This window comes from Cynocephalus volans, chromosome 11 (assembly GCF_027409185.1).
Source record: "Cynocephalus volans isolate mCynVol1 chromosome 11, mCynVol1.pri, whole genome shotgun sequence".
Lineage (NCBI taxonomy): Eukaryota > Metazoa > Chordata > Mammalia > Dermoptera > Cynocephalidae > Cynocephalus > Cynocephalus volans.
The window spans coordinates 72,535,508-72,550,514 of record NC_084470.1 but is presented as its reverse complement, the minus strand read 5'-3'; the positions used below and the strand labels follow the sequence as shown (position 1 = coordinate 72,550,514).

Genomic DNA, 15,007 nt, shown 5'->3' with positions numbered 1-15,007 from the left:
CCATAACAAAGGCCTACTCCCCAAGGGAAAGGCTTTGCCTGAGCTTTAGACAGGTAGCACATACATGCCCCAGGCATGTAATATTTAAGCTTCAGAAAACCAAAGAGAAAATCTTAAAAGAAACCACAGGGGGAAAAAAATCACCTTACCTATAGAGGAACAAGTATAAGAATTACAGCAGATTTCTCATTAAAATCCATGCCAGAAGAGAGTGGAATGAGGTATTTAAAGTGTTGAAAGAAAAAAATCAACCAAGAATCCTATATCCAGTGAAATTATAGCAAACCATCCACTTGTACATCTTAAATATATACAATTTTAAATTGTTAAATATACTTTAGTTTAAAAACAAGTGAAAGAGAAATAAAGACTTTCTCAAACAAAAACTGAGAAAATTTATTACCAGCAGAACTGCCCTGTAATAAATGCAAGAGGAAGTTCATCAGGGAGAAGGAAAATGATTAGGTCAGAAACTAGGTATACATAAAGAAAGCAAGGACGTCAGAGAAGAAATAAATGAAATATAAATATATAAATATAAATATATATACATTATATATATAAATATATATATATTTTATATATATAAGATTATATGTATATAATTTTTTGGGGGGGTGGCTGGCTGGTACAGGGATCTGAATTCATGACCTTGGTGTTATAAGGCTGTACTCTAAGAACTGAGCTAAACGGCCAGCCCCTGATCTAAAATATCACTTTATTTAACAGTAGTAATGTATTAGATGATTATAGCATACGCATAAGTGAAATGAATGACAGCAATATCATCAGTGACAAGAGGGCAACATGGATGCCTCTCAACAAGGAGTGAGGGGAGAGAATGATCTTGCTCAACATTTATTGTGTCTTTTCCTTTTCTAATGGTGAAATGAGCTATTCCCTAAAAGTTATCATTCAAAGTAGTGCGTTGTGGGCCGAGCCCGTGGCGCACTTGGTAGAGTGCTGCGCTGGGAGCGCGGCAACGCTCCCGCCGCGGGTTCGGATCCTATATAGGACTGACCAGTGCACTCACTGGCTGATTGCCGGTCACGAAAAAACGACAAAAAAAAAAAAAAAAAAAAAAGTAGTGTGTTGTGCCTTAGTGTGTCTATGAAAATAGTTAATTAGTGCCTTGTGAAAATAAGCCCAGGCTTTCAGGACAAGCAGTGTGATGGGGCAGTGGGGAGAGAAGAGAGTGGGTAGACAGTAGGAAGGATGAGACTGGGATAGGTTAAGGCTATTTTCATTAAATAAGTTTTAATATCTCCATTTCAAGATAAAAGATCTCATTCAAGGTACTCCAAAGTTAGTGACAAGTCTTAGAATATAGATCTTATAATATATATAGTGGCATTCTATTAATACATTTATTTTCTTTCAGGCATTATACATTAGGAAGTAATCAGCTTCCTAGGAATCAGATTTTCTCAGGAAGAATCAACATTCTAATACCTTTTTGGGAAGATTTTAAAAAATTTCAGTCAAGAATAATTTCTGAACGTTTCGTGGTAGCCCTTGAAAGAGAAAAAGAGATACCACTTAATGATCAACATAAGTTTATTATTTTTTCCTCTTTGATAAAATAAGTGTAACAAATATAGGCCACAGATTGCATATGGAAATAACAATATTTTCTCTTCTGTCAAATATATTGCCTGAAGGCTGAGAATGATCAACTTTTTATGGGAAAGTGATATTTGGGAATTCTAAAAGGTGTAATTAGTGGTGAAATCATCAAAAGACAACAATTATACTACAGCAGAACTTATAATTATGGGTCTGAGAATTTTAATTATATATTCCCATTTTACAACTCAGCTCTAAAACAAACATTAAAGAGGAAAAAAGGATGAGTCTATGGAGTTAGAAACCAGAATATGTAAATTTTTGCTTTACAATTTGGGTTGGTAATTCTGATTTTAATGGATTATTTTTAAGTATAATTATTTTTGAGAAAAGGCTCATGTCCTTTGAATAGTATCTACATTTTAATTTTTATAAGTTTTACATGTTTTACCCATAAGTTTTATCCATCAACTAGGTAAAATGTACTCAGCTGTTGGAAGTGTTAGGTCATGCCATTTCTATACATATTTTGCAGGTAAAATTAATAGGAGTCTCTCTCTCTATTTTTTCATGGGCCTTGATGACTCAGAGAATATAGTAGGACTTTTCTGGTTACAACTAAGAGAAAACTTGACTCAAATGAAATACATGGCTGCAAAAACTGAAAAGTCCAGGGGTATAGACTGGTTTTCCAGCACAGATGAATTCTGGGTTCACATAATGTAAGCAGGATGAGGTTTACTCTAGAACCTATAACCGTCAGTCTGCCCTGTCTTCTTTGGAATTAAGTTGATGTCAGGAATTCAAGTCCCAACAGCCTAGTAACAGTTGCAATACATCTGAATTTCAGGGCATCTCAGTACTCTGATTGGTTGGTGCGCTAGTCCTTAACCATCAATGTGGCAAGGTAGAATATAATGCACTGAATGGCTTAGGCCTAGGTCACAAGCTTTACCCCAGGAATTGTGGGTGGGAGGTATTTAGACTGAAAAACTACCGGGAGTGAGAATAAGGGAAGGTTGGTTAAGCAGAGAGCTGCTGTTAGAAGTACCAAAATGGATGCTCCACAGTAAAAAACCAAATGCTGCTCACGGTACTGAGGCTTTCCATATTGAATTAGCCTATCAAAACTTGCCAAATCTTCCTTAACTCTGTTCTGTATATACATTTGTTCTGTATATAATTTGAACATTTCAAAATCCCTTCTCATTTTTCCCATGTCGGTCATCATTAAAACTGTCTTTTATTCCCTTGAAAACATTTACAGGAATAGAAATTGTTCAATGGTTCAAAATAATGAACTTTTAGTATGCGGGTATTGTTTGTCAAATTTCCTCTTGCTTTATCGTACACTAATTACACTTTGTAATCATTTAAAAAAAATGGCTCTCTCATGAAATTAAAAGCTCCCTAAAAACAGAGATCGGGTCCATTTTGTTTGTATCGGAACCCCGATGTCTATGAAGTGCTTAATAAATAAAACTTCAAATCAGTGATAAATGCCTTAAAATAAGATATTTTCCAAGAAGAGAGCTTAATATGTTTTGGCATTGAAGATAACTTTCAGAAAATTTGAAAAGATATTTACTGTAATCTTCTCAATTTATCCATTGTATGAATAGTTACTGAGTGCCTGTTCTGAGTACATTGTCCTCGGTGCTGAGAATACAACACTAATAAAGCATATAAACTCACGGAGTTTACAGTCTAGTGAGGAAAACTGACAACAACCAAACAACAAATAAATGATATTATGCCAGATAGTAAGTGGTATGGGGTGGGGGTGGGGGGCAGGCAAGATGAAAGAGAATAATGGGGAGAGGGGATAATGGTGTGTTATTTTGTATAGGGGGGTTAGGTAGGAACTCTCTGAGGAGATGACATTTGATCAGACACCTGAATGAAGTGAGAGAGAAAACCATGCATATATCTTGGGGCAGGATATTATAGACAAATGCAACAACAAGTGCAAAGGTCCTGAGGAAGAAACCAGGCTTAACAGTTTTAAGGCACTACAGAGATGCTAATGTGACTGAAAAGCAGAGTGAGTGCGAGAGTTAGAACGATGATGTTAGAGATGTTCCCTGCAATCAGGCTATACAGGCCCCTTTAAACGTTGGAAGGACCCTGGATTTTCTTGGAAATTTGGATCCCCTTGGGAATTTTGGGGTAGGGAAATAAATGATGTTATTTACAGTTTTAAAAGCTCAAGCTAGCTCCTATGTGAATAAAATCAACTGAAGAGTCAAGAGTGGAAGCAAGGGGATGATTTAGAGGTGACCGTAATGTCCAGGTGAGAGGTAAAGGTGGCTTGGTTTAGGATAATGGTAGATGGGGTGGTGAGAAGTCATTGGTTTGTATTTTTCCCCAACATTTTATTATAAAAATATTCAAATATACATAAAATTTGAAAGATCTGAATAATTGAAAGCATGAATACCTGTATTTTCTAGTAAACATCACTAGATTTTAGAAATAATATTTTACTGTATCTGTGTTATTGCACAGTTGTCCATCCTTGTATCCATACACCAATCCCTCCTATTTTATTTATGCACTTCAAAGGAAGTTGCAAAATAGTTACCCTCACTCCTAAACACTTCAGCAATTTGCATATATTTAGAAGATAATGTTGACAGACTTGTAGACAAATTGGATATGAGGTGTAAAAGAGAGAGAGGCATCAAAATGGCTTCTAGGTTTTTGGCCTGAGCAACTCATGGAAGAAGGATGTGGTTGAGGAGGAAAATCAAGTGCTTTGTTTTGGACATGTTGAGATTGAGAAGCTAATTAGATATCCAGGAGCAGTAGGCAGCTAGATAAAGAAATCTGGAGCTCAGAAAGACATGAGGACTGGAGCATCAATTAAGAGTTACCAGTTTGCATATGGTATGTACAGCCTGGAACTAAATGAGATGACCTAGGGAGCGAGTGTGGATATAGAAGAGAAAAGTTCCAAGGACTGGATCTGGGGGTGCCCCAGCATCTGGAAATTAAGAAGATGAGGAGGATTGAGAAAATGAGACCAAACAGGACCAGTAAGGTGAAAAGAAAATTAGGAGAGTGGAGTGTCTTTCAGAAGCACAGAAAGGTGTATTTCAAGACAGAGGGATTGATCAATGCTGCTGAGCTGATGACGTCGATTAGAACTGGGATCGCCAACACTGACGTGGAAATTTGCTAGAACTCAGATAAGTACCTGGCACCTAACAGGTGTTCAGTAAATGAACGAATGAAGATCTTTGGTGACCTTGATAAGTGGATTGGTTTAGTGGAGTAGTGAGAATAAAAGTTTGACTGGAGAAGATCAAGAGAATGAAAGGTGAAGAAAGTAGAAATCTGAGCAGAAGCAACTTTCAAAGAATTTTCCTGAAAAGCAGAGCAGAGAAATTAATTGGACTGTGCCTGGAGGAGAATGTGGAATCAAGGGAAATTTTCATTTTGGAATGATGAGAAATATTATAACATGTTTTATGTGGATGGGGTAATCCAGTAGAGAGGAGAAAATTAATAATGCAGGAGATAGTGGCAACGATTGTTGGCATGACGGCCTTGTCTAGGCAATGGGCGATGAATCCAGGGCATGAGTGGAGGGCTTGCCATCAGAAGCACCATTTGATCATCTACAGAAACAGGAAGGAAGACAGGGTACAGGGGACACATGCAAAAAAGTTAGTAGAAGTAGCAGTTACATGTTCATTCTCTTGCCTGTCCAACAACTGTTTATCGAGCACTTAGTGCCAAGCAATATTCTAAGCAGTAGGGCTTTAGTGGTGAAAGAAACAGATGAAAATCCCTGCCCTCATGAGGCTTATACTCCAGTGGCAGGAAAATAGATTTCAGTATGTCAGGTACTGCCAAGTGTTATGGAGCAAAATAAAGTAGGGAAGGGGATAAGGAATTCTATAGGGAAGTAGTTTGCAATTTTTAAAATGATGACCTGTTGCTTTGTGTTGCTTCACCCCCCACAAATTTGTCACCCCACTTCCCCTGGGTGACGGAGATGCAAAGGATTACTCAAAGCCCATCTCTACTGAGCAGTGAGAAGCCCCAAAGTGGTTAACTGTCCCAGGACCCTCCAGCAAGAGGGATCCTTTCCTTGGGAAAATTAATGCCAAATTGGGGTTCTCTTCCTGCATTTATTTTCCAGACCAGGAAGTTACAGAAAGAGAACAAAGGTACGGTTATAGTTTAACGATATAGGCTGGTAACTTTCAGTGAAACAAGCCAGATGACATTCCAGTAAGGCAATTAAGTGGTCTTATCAACACAAGCTTGATCTTAGCAAACATGCCTTCTTATAGCAATTTCTTAGTATCTTTACATAACAATCAGTAACTAGTCTGTCTTTGAGCCAGCAACCTGCTGTGCCACAATTCTTATCTTGCAACAGACTTATAGCCCGAGGAAAATTTCCAGTCCTCTGCAAGGTCAATATTTGAAACTGCAAGACTTTGGAAAACCAGGCCCTGTGAAGTACATATGCTTTATAGTATATTCCACAATGACCGATGATTTTAAATACAGTGGCAATGGATATCTTCTTTTGATTGCTTCTACTTTTCTTAGTGAGATAGAAAACAAGGCCAGAAGTAGAGTGGGGAGTGGGAGGGGGGTGCGGGGAGTGCTGGAGATTTGAAGAAGACATGAATGAATTTGCTGCCTCCAAGAGAGGGAAAGGGAATTATCCAGAGAATTGTGAAATGTGAAGGGACTGCTTAGAGAAGAGGTCAAGGATACAGGGGAGTTTGCTGGTTAAGAGACTGCGAATTCTTGAGGGCACATTGAGAGGGTCTGGTAGATTCGGGTGGGATCAACGTTTGTGCTGATGATGAGGATTGAATTTGCTGGGGCGACTGAGGTACTTGAGGTATGATGGGACATGTCTTGGTGGTTGCTTAAAGAGTGCAGGATGTGAATAGTCTGCACTGATTATAACTTCTGCTTGAGACTGATCTCTTGGGAAGTTCAGATAGTGGATGCAGTCATTGTTGATGGGGGGAGGATAAGCGTGGCCACCTTGCTGGGAACTGGAAGAGCTCTGGGGGGCTCTCTTCAAACCTGCTGTGGCCAGTGTTGAGAGGGAGAGAATGTAGGGGTTGGGGGTGCCAACCATACCAGGAGTCACTATGCAGGAATCATAATTTAAGTCTACTCACAGAAGGAAAATGAAGATTTGGCAATGATTAGCCTGTTCAAAGTCAACAGCCCATAAAACAAGACAAAACAAACAAAAATGTTTTGCTCTCCATTTGATACCATTTCATGTGGGTGGGGCCGACTTACACACGTTTGCCCATATTTATTAAAAAGAGAATCTTTTGCAGCTCGTAGGAAAAACTAACTCTTTGGGGTGTTTGATGGCAATTAACATAGCAAGAGAATGATTAGCTTTTACCTAATTGGTTAGCAGTTGTGTAGACATATGAATGCTCTTATAAAATTTTATTTTGTCTGTGTTTGTATTTTGCCTTCATGTAGACAGGCACTAGGCCTTATTTTTCCTGATTCATGGTTGCCCCTCAGGAAATGTTGAAAGAATCACCTGAAAGATTAATTTCTGAGTTGCTTCCAGTGGCCTGGTCTTCTATCTTAATTTCAACTTAAAATTTCATCTCTTTGTGACACTAAGAGAAAAGGGAGAAAGGTTTAAGTCAATATGATATTCTTGGAAAATTCTGGTATGTGATGAAATATCATTTAGTTTAGGCATACACTAGCCAAATAAATTTGAAAATGGAAGCAATTATCTGAGTCATTCAAGCTGAAAAACAATTTTACTTGAAATAGCTATATAATTGGGGAATGTGATTTTAAGAAAAGCTTTAATTATCTAGAAAATGTCTTTAAGTGTTCACATGAAAGACAGATGTTTGGAGAAAACCACAATCATATTTTTAATAAATATTTTAGGACAGTATTTACACTTCATAATTGCACTGCTTGTATATCCTCCACAAGATGGCATGCAAGTTTGTAACATACTGTAGCCAGTAGTCTTGCCACTGCTAAATCATCTTGCAACAAGCAATATACTTTGAACAATCGCACAATGAATGCTACATTTTGCTTTACAGATGGCAAACGTATACATTCTGGCAATGTTTCTATAGGTAAAGCCTATTGTCTTACAAAGATGTGTATGTCTGAATGTAATTATTTGAAAGATATCTGAAAAGAAATCAATAATTTACATCTCTTCACCCAAGGCAAATAAAGATTCAGTGACAATTAACCTGCTCAAAGTCGACACTATGCTGAAGATCCAAGACAAGGCAAAACAAAAATATTCTGCTGCTCGTGTTCAAAAAGAAAGTTTTATGAGACTGAGAAAGGAATTATAATCATGTATTTATTTTTAGGAGGATTTATTTCATTATTTTAAAGTATTCCTGAAAACATTTTCTGGGACAACTAGAAAATAGCATGGCAATTCATGCCAAATATAACTGTGGTTCTTTACCTTCGCTGCAACAATAGAATCGAGTAGGATGCTTTTAATAGAACACAGATGCCAGGGCCCCTCTTCAGATCAATTAAACCTCTGGGGATGGGTCCAGGTATCAGTATTTTTAACAAGTTCCCTAGGCATCTTAATAGAATCTTAGGCATCAAAATTCTCTGCGAGTATTGTGATTGCCTTCTTATTTGCTTGTAGCAGGAATCAGTAATTGAATGTGGCACTTTTCCAACCTGAGCACGCCTTTTCTCTCAATACATTGCTCCAGGCAGCCCTTACCAATCAATTCAGAACTGAAGTGAAGCCTATCTGCTATCAGCGTTATCAAGAATATGGGGCAGAATTAAATGTTACTCACATGTATGGTGACTGGTTTCTTAATGTGGTGACTAACTCTGCTTTCTAGCATTATTCAGCCAAACAGTTATTTCAGCTTCTATAATAAAGGAAGTTTTAAAGAGCAGTGGATAATATTGGTGCTCTTTCCAGATCTCTTTTTACCACTTTTGCGTGGTGCACCCCAGTCCCTACCAGCTTCAATGTGCTTTTGCTTCCAACAGCCAGAAGAGGACGATCTTTGGTGTTTCTTGTGGGTCGCAAGAGCAAGAAATAACTGGGAACTTACATTTCCCTGATATGTGAAAGCCCCATCTCCTTTTCCTTGGATGGGAACAGCTCTGAGACATAACATACACTCCTGAGTTTCCTGGCAGGGTCAGGCTGAAACTGCCTCTGTGGGGCTTTGAGACTGCACTTTGGCTTGGCTGTCTCCTCTTCTCTGTCCTTCAGCACAGTTCTATTGAAGCACGTACTAAATCACTTGCACACAAATTTTCATCTCAGGATCTGTTTCTGAGGAACCCCTAAGACACATGCCAAAAACTCAGGCCACTGGGCTGCAGGAGTATCTATATAAACGAGGCTTTTAGTCATGCAGAGTTAATTCATCTGGTAGGAACCTGTGGAAGAATGAATGACACTGGTCCCCTTGGATTCATGAAAGATGTAGGATCTAAATATATTACTGGGTTGAGGTGTCAAAAAAGGCAGGTGTACTGTATCAATAGATCTCAGACTTGGCCGCACTATGAAATTACCCAAAGTGTTTCAAAAAATATTGATGCCCAGGTTACACCCCCCAAGATTCTGATTTTATTATCCTGGGATGTAGTCTGGATATTGGCACATTTAAAGCTCCCTAAGTGATTTTATTGTACAGTCAAGGTTGAGAATCCCTTTAAAAGAACCAAATTTAGCATACATCACAATTACTCTGGTCAGTTTGTTAAAAATTCACATTCTCAGGCCCCCCATATATTCTAATTCAAGTAGGTCTGCATATCTAATAAATATTTATGGATTTTTAATAAATATGTATAAAGTAGAAAGAACAATATGATGAATTCCCACTGAATTATCCAGCTTATACAATTAACTTGAGGATGAGGATTTTTAATGTGCAGGTGGTCCATGAGCCACATGTTGAGAAACATTGCAAAAAGTTTTGTAAAGTTAGCTTTTAAGATGCCTAAATTGTTACCAGGGGAACAGTAAACACCTGGGTAAGTCCACTGGGAACATCTGGCTCAATCAGGGATGGGAAATCAGTTTCAACTTGTATATCTTCTCTGATTGATGATAGAGGTTTTCAGGAGTGCTGAGAAGGATTGTGAGTATGAATTTGGGTTCAGCCAGCAAAGATACTACAATGAATGCTTGCAAAGAGGTTTCTAACTCAAGCTAGCTATTAGGACAACATATTAGATGTGGTTAATAAAGCTTTGTGCTAGGAAGAATGAAGGCTTTCATAGTCTGGTGAAAGTGTATAGGTAGGAAACTATTTGTATTCTTTTAAAGTGAATGTAAGAGAGTGATTTAATACTCCGAACAAAAGTAAAAATGATCTCATGTGAAACCTCAAGGCTTTCAAGGGCAAGCATAACCATGGTATGTTTGTTGAAGAAAATACCCAGGGTGAGGTGCTATTACTTTCTGCATAGCCTTTGGACAAAAATGCTAGAATTATATCTGTGTTTATAATTTAAAACTATTTTCTTAAAATTGTATCTTTCCTATAAAAGTTTTTGTAAGTGCCCAGTGATTAGCCAATGTTTGTACTTCAAGAAAAAAAAAAAAAAAAAAAAAAAAAACAAACCAAAAAACCAGAATATTTTGCTATTAGAAAAAAATCAGCCACATCCTACTTCAGTACAAATTCCATTCAAGAAAATATCACCTTGGGTCAAGTTACCAGAATAGATACAGTGTATCAGCACAAGATCACAGATTCTAAAGTTAGATACCTTAGGTTAATATTTGGGCTTTGCTACTTTCTGGCTTTGTGACCCTGGGCAAGTCTCATAACCTCTCCGTACCTCAGTTTCTTTATTTGTAATAGGATTAATTATAGGATCTACCTCAGGTATGCTATGAGGATTAAATGAGGTAATACATGTAAAGGGCTAGGAATAGTGCTTAGCAGATAGTACTCAGTGAATATTAGCTAGTATCATTAGCAGTATTTTATGATAATAAACACTCTTAGTTTTTCTCCTACCCTTCTGACTACTCTTTCTTATTTTCTTTCCTGGTGCATCCTCCTCTGTTGGACCTCAAATGTTGGAAGTTTCTCAGGGCTTCATTTTAGACTACCCCTCCCTTTCCCTGCCCTCCCCTGTCTTCCCCTTCTCTTTCTTTTCTTTTCCTTTCCTTCTTTCCCTCTCTTCTCTTTCTCTGTAAACACTAACACTGAGTTGCCCTGAAACTCTGTTTTCACCTATCTAGATTCTTTAATACCCACCCTAAACATTTAAAAATAAATTTAAATATAATGTTTTAAATATAGGAAGACATAGTGCCTGTCTCCCAGGAAGACAGTCTCCCACGAGACTGGCAGTAAAACATAACCGCTCTGGAGTCAGAAAGACCTGGGTGTGAGTTTCACCTTAACCACTCACTAGTTATGTGTTCCTGGCCACTTCCTTAACATTTGTTAATAGCTTCCTCACCTACAAGGTGGGCTAGGAAGAGTACCAATCCCATAGCATCATCTGAAAAATTAAGTGAGATCATTCAGGAAAATTGCTGAGCACAGAATGAGAGTCAGAGTAGCTGGTAGCCATCACAGTAGTTGTCTTTATATTATTGATGCTAAGACCACAGAAGAACCCAGCCATGATTCTCGTGTCCCTGCTCTTGAAGCACTGAGCTGTGTGCTGTTGGAGAGGCCCTAACTCTCCTCATTGTGCATGGCCTCAAGTTCAGGCTCTGACATTTCCAATTCCCGAGCTTCTTTGAGAGCAAATAGTCATGAACAATCCTTTCAAGGAAAGGGATTAAAATGGATTCTGAAGATAAGTTCTTCCAGAAGGATTAAAGACTCCCCTTGCCACACATTCTCCCCTATGACCTCTTCTCATGACTTGGAACTTGGGAGTGGGGCTGCCATTTTATTTTTATGGCTTAAATATTTCTTTACTAGTTAATGATATCAGATAAAATGGGGAAAGGAAAACAACAACAAAAAAAGAAAACAAATCTAAGTTGCCTATCCCCATAGAGAGTTAATTTCTCGTCCCTTGGACTACTTTCCTGTTCATTTAGGTGGCTTTCCCAGTGATGGCCTTGGCTGCCTAGCAACCATCTCCAAACCTTCCCTGAACAATGGCAGGAGTTGTTCATATCAGAGCCAACATTTTTTTTAAAGAGTACCTCATTTTATGAAAAATTAAACCTCATAAAAATGTAGCTTCTGAATGTGCATTGTTCCCAAACAATTGTTGACAACTGTGTAACACTGAAATTGAATTCAGAACTGCAAATTTTTGACTGGCCACAAGCATAAATGTAGGTGTCTTTTAAAAAATCTTATATTTATATACAAGCAGACCTAGTGTTTGGGAGCACTCTCAAATAATTTAACCACCAACCATCCTCTGAACCGCCCCCATGCAATAGGCATCATTATTCCTGTGTTTGTCCTGAATGTAAATATACGATAGATTCACCTGCAGTTCCTGAATGTTAATATTCTACATTGTTCTACAGAAAGAGAAGAAATCAATTTCATCTTATTTATGTGTGTAGAATTGGATGGTATGAATTAAAATGAATCAAAACATGATGATTCATCAGGAAATCGATAAATTAAAAGGTCACTAATTTCTCCAAATGATTTTGAGGTTGTTTTGCAATTCTTCTGGGTTTAATCTTCTCTATTAAATTACCTCTGGGTCTACACAATTATTAAGTCAGTAGCACTCGGTATAATTAACTCCTGTTATTAATCCTCTCATGGATTTTTGCCCTGGCTTTTTCTAATCATTTGATTCTTGCCTGGATTAGAAACCTTGACCTCACCTGCCCTCTTTGTCAAGAAGTTTGCCTTAGAGATGTAATGTGGGAGCAGAGATGCATTATGTAAAGTGATTAAGAACTCAGCTTCAGACTGGAGGGAGATCACTTGAATTTTCTGAGCCTCAGTGTTTCTCTCTGTAAATGGGGTAATGTCAGTACCTATGACATAAGGTTGTGGAAATTAAGACAATGTATTTGAAGCATTTAATAGAATAACTGAAAGGTAGTATGAATGAAAGTCAATGAGACATTAAGGAAAACAACTTGTTTTTCCTAAAATCAGAGGAACAGATGTCCTGATATTTCATTTTTTTCCCTTTTACAGCTCACTGACAATCCCCCCCACCAAAAGTCCATCCTCACCATCAACAAGCTAGCAAACAGAATAATTCCTAAGTTCTCATTAAACAGCGCTTCTCTACAAGTAACTCCTTTTTATTTAATTTTAGCTTTGGGTGGAGTGTTGTGAGAAATGTTCAGGTAATGTACTGAATGTAAGAGATTAGGAAAATTCATTTTTAATATTTAAGGTCAGGTTGTCTGGATTTGAATGTCAGTTGAATGGAGTATAATTTCCTCAGCATTATCATCTGCAGCAAACATTCACTGAGCACCTATAATGTGTGGGGTGGAGTGTGGGGGGGTGGGGGGGAGGTGGGAGGGGAGTGGGGTGGGAGTGTGGGGCAACCCAGAGAACAAAGATTTCAGGCCTGGTTCTTGGAAACTCGCAGAATCTTGCCAGGGAATTAGTTGAGGTCTGCAATATTTTGCTTTCTCTTTACTGTCCAATATACAATACTTCATTTCCCTGGAGGGCTCTGGCTTCACAATCGACAGCATCGGAACAATTTCCACAGCAGCAGTTTTTGATTTTGAGAGTGAAGCAAGAAGGTAAACACTGCTACTGGGTTTTCACTCAGAAATGCCAGTTCTTTGGTTCATATTTCCCTCCTTGAGACTATTTCCCCCCAGCTGGCAGTAATGTACTCCCCAAATGAAGACACTTTTGGCATTGCATTAGAAATGAAATCACTCAACCTTTAGTTTTTACTTATAGCTTATAACCTGGTAACCTACAATCTTACAATTGCTGGTTTAGGTGCTAGACTTGGTTATTGGGACCCCTCTCTGCATCACTCGTTTTCTTCAGAGTAAAGCATCCAGATTATTTCTGTGGTGGTGTTTGTGTCCTGCTGTGGAAGTGGGTGGGGACTCCTCTCTGGATACCTGTGACACAGAATTCATTCACTATGTATTCTAGCATCTTTGAAAAGTTAATGCACTAACATTTTTTCCTTATTTCTTCCACAACTACCAAATAGGTAGCCACTGATTCAAGTTACCATTTTAATTTTTATAGTGACTTTCACGACCACCCTTTTCAGTCATATGTTCTGCATCAAAGTGCTTCACAGAAAAAAAAAAAAAAAAAGGACCTTTAAGCCATTCCAATCAATTGCTCCTGAATCCCGTAAGAGATTCTTCTCTATTATGAAAATTGAGGATAGGATATCTCCTAAATATTAGCATCTTTAGAAGCAAAGCCTTACCATAGATTAGGTGCCCACAAATCGTGTAAGATCACTCTTCAGTAAAACAGATTCAGAGTTCAAAAATGAGATGTGCTTTCTTTGGCAAACTTTGTAAAGTCAGCAGAAGAATATATCTAAATTGTATTATCTATAAAATTTTTGGTAGAAATTGCCAAAAATTTTATAAATCTTCCTGTAATCCTAAACTCTTCTACCCCATGTCAAATAATTCTTTGAATTATTTGGAAAAATGATTTTGCACATTCAAGGTATTTATAAATCTTAAGATTTGTTAACAATGGAAATAAAAGTCATTAATAAGAGAGTTTAAGAAACTAACTTCTTTCTTGATAAGTGAAAACTAAAGCTTTCCTTTTTTTCAGTATCTTTGAAATCAGAGGAGCTGACACTGGAAAACTGAAGTTCTATTTGCAGAATTTGAATAAATAATTATTTAGCTGAAGTTTTGCAATGGATTCTCACTAAAGTTCTACAGACAGCAAGCCATTCCTTAATTTCTTCTTAGCTCCAGGGTTTTAAGGTCACCGAGTAGATCTTTAGGTGAGAATCAAGGAAATTTTGAAATGCTTCACTGATTCTTATCAATTCCCTCCCTTCAAAGGAGATACAGGGGCCATGAAATCACTTGTTCAAATCCTGATAAAAGCATTAGAAAGGCTCATTGCTTCCTTATTCCCTTTGCAGTTAACTCTCAAAAGAGTAATAGAGCTCTTTAGTGCTATGAATCTTGCCCAGTCTTTATTCCTTCTATTCTTGTAGTTAAGACTTCCAGAGTTATTTTTAAAGTGTCTTTATTCTTAACAATGATTGCTTTGTGGTTTTTGTCCTGTTGTTTCAAATGATCATCTTCTTGTAGGAAAAGTTTTGAAATACGAGGAAAATTGAGAACTGGTTTAATTTTTAGAACAAATAGAAGGAAAACAATCACTTTGGTCTTAATTATTAGTATATTTCAAGTTAAAAGGGATTTATTTTTTTCCCTGAAGGGGTAACCAACGTTCCCAGTTTGCCTGGAACTGAGGAATTTTCTGGGATGTGGGACTTTCAGTGCTGAAACTGTATAGTCCTGGGC

At 37.7% G+C, this 15,007-nt stretch overlaps 1 pseudogene; it reads left to right on the top strand.

The window, feature by feature from the left end:
- Positions 1 to 15,007, top strand: part of LOC134390122 (cadherin-related family member 3-like) — a 62,839-nt pseudogene that overhangs the window by 12,704 nt on the left and 35,128 nt on the right.